This window comes from Cynara cardunculus (assembly GCF_001531365.2).
Source record: "Cynara cardunculus var. scolymus isolate 2C chromosome LG 12, CcrdV1, whole genome shotgun sequence".
Classification (NCBI taxonomy): domain Eukaryota; kingdom Viridiplantae; phylum Streptophyta; class Magnoliopsida; order Asterales; family Asteraceae; genus Cynara; species Cynara cardunculus.
The window spans coordinates 20,993,031-20,995,521 of record NC_037539.1 but is presented as its reverse complement, the minus strand read 5'-3'; positions in this window follow the sequence as shown (position 1 = coordinate 20,995,521).

Here is a 2,491-nt window from a genome sequence, read left to right as displayed (position 1 = left end):
AGAAGATCTTTCTCAACAAATGATTGTCTGAAAGTTCAAGTTGAAGAATTTTCTTTTGAAGAAGACATAGTGTGCTTAAAGCATCAAAGTTCAAACGAGACTCAAAGCGCGCAAATTCTTTCAAGTCTGAATACAAAGGGGGGGAATGTTAGGAATGAAAATCAGTGTAAAATTGTATTCGTCTTGAAAGATAAAATTGTCTCTAATTGTATAAAAGTCATCGTGTTTGACTTTTATTAGGAAAGTTTGACTTTGACCATGTGTATTGTTTGACCCTATAAATAGGGTGAGGTCTTTGTAATCTAGGTAAGGATTCTTCATTGTAATATCATATTCATTATAGTGAAGTTTGACCAAGATTAGAGCTTTGACTTTTTCTCTCTCTACTCCTTATATGTTCTTACTTGAATATATCCAGATCTGCCATTGTTCTTGAAGATTTAATAAAGATTGACTGATCGTGGACTCACAAATAATAAAACAATTTATTTTTGGTTTAATATTATAAATTTTATAAAGATAATAATTAAATATTTTGTTTGAATTTATTGATTATACTAATTCTATCTTAGATTTTTTATATTTAAAAATGAGATGTTTATCCTATATTTGATTGTGTTTATCTGCAGTTAGTTATACGAATTCAGATATGGGATGAAATCGGATAGGGATGAAATTGTTTAAGGATGAACAGGTTTAAAAGTTTTTAAGAGTTTTAGGCAAATGCTTTATAAGATAGTATAGATAATATAGATTATATAATTCTTTTTTTATCCTGTATTTGATTATATTTATCTGTAGTTAGTTACAAAAATCAAAATGGAGTTTTAATAAATCGTACTTACACAAAATTTACTTGTAATATTTATTTCAAGTAATATGAATCAATAAACAGTACTTCGTGCATGAAAATTGGTTTTTAAGAGTTTTGTCAAATGTTTTATAATAGTAGAAAGGTACTCGCACAATTTAGCGAGATACATCTCGATTTTAATGTTTTGTTTTATTTATTTTTTCTCTGTCGATGTTATAATACGGCTTTAAGTGGTTTTGAAAAAATGATAATATTTTTATTTTTGAATAAAATATAAATATGAAAATATCATAAAAATTTGAAAAAAATAATGATATTAGTAACAAACTAACTATTTAAAATTTCTCCTTTTTTTGTATATTTCTTTAATCCATTTTTTTATTTAATAATATAATTTTTTATAAAAATAATAATTAAGTATTTTTTAGAACTTGACGATTATCGTAATTATATTTTAGATTTTTATATTTAAAATGAGATGTTTATCCTCTATTTGATTATGTTTATCTGTAGTTAGTTACACGAAATATGAAACTTTAGTAAGTTATACTTATGCACAATTTACTTGTAATTTTGAATTTAAAGTAATATGCATCAATAAACAGTATTTTATGCATAAAAATGGTTTTTAAGAGTTTTTTTTCAAATGCTTTATAATATATAGATTATATTATTCCTTATAAAGATAACAATTAAATATTCTGTTAAAACTTAATGATTATCCTAATTAAATTTTAAATTTTTTATATTTAAAACGAGTTGTTTATCCTGTATTTGATTATATTTATTTGCTATTAGTTACATAAATTCAAACATGGAGTTTTAATAAGTTGTAATTATACTATGCATCAATAAACAGTACTTTGTGCATGAAAAATGGTTTTTAAGAGTTTTTATTAAATGTTTTATAATACTAGAAGGGTACTCGTACAAGATAGCGATAAACTTCGATTTTAATGTTTCTTTTTATTTATTTTTGTCTCAGTCGATGTTATAATACGGCTTTAAGTGGTTTTGAAAAAACGATAATGTTTTTATTTTTGAATAAAATATAAATATGAAGATATCATAAAAATTTGAAAAAAAATAGTGATATTAGTACCAAACTAACTATTTAAAACTTCTCATTTTTTTGTATATTTCTTTAATTCATTATTTTATTTTTGGTTTAATAATATAATTTTTTATAAATATAGTAATTAAGTATTTTTTTTTTAAACTCAATGATTATCCTAATTATATTTTAGATTTTTTATATTTAAAATGAGATGTTTATCCTTTATTTGATAATGTTTATCTGTAGTTAGTTACACAATTTCAAATTCGAAGCTTTAGTAAGTTGTATTTATGCATAATTTACTTGTAATCTTAAATTTTAAGTAATATGTATCAACAAACAATACTTTATACATAAAAATGGGTTTAGGAGTTTTTTTCAAATGTTTTATAATACTAGAAGAGTACTCCGCAATACAGCGAGACATATCTCGATTTTAATGTTCTATTTTATTATTTGTGTCTGTTGAAGATATTATAAAAATTTGAAAAAAAAAATATCATTGTTAATATCAAATCAACTACTTAAAAGTTATATTTTTTTTGTGTAATTTCTTTAATTTATTTTTTATTATAATTCAATTTAAGTTTAATAACGAAACAATTTATTTTTGGTTTAAT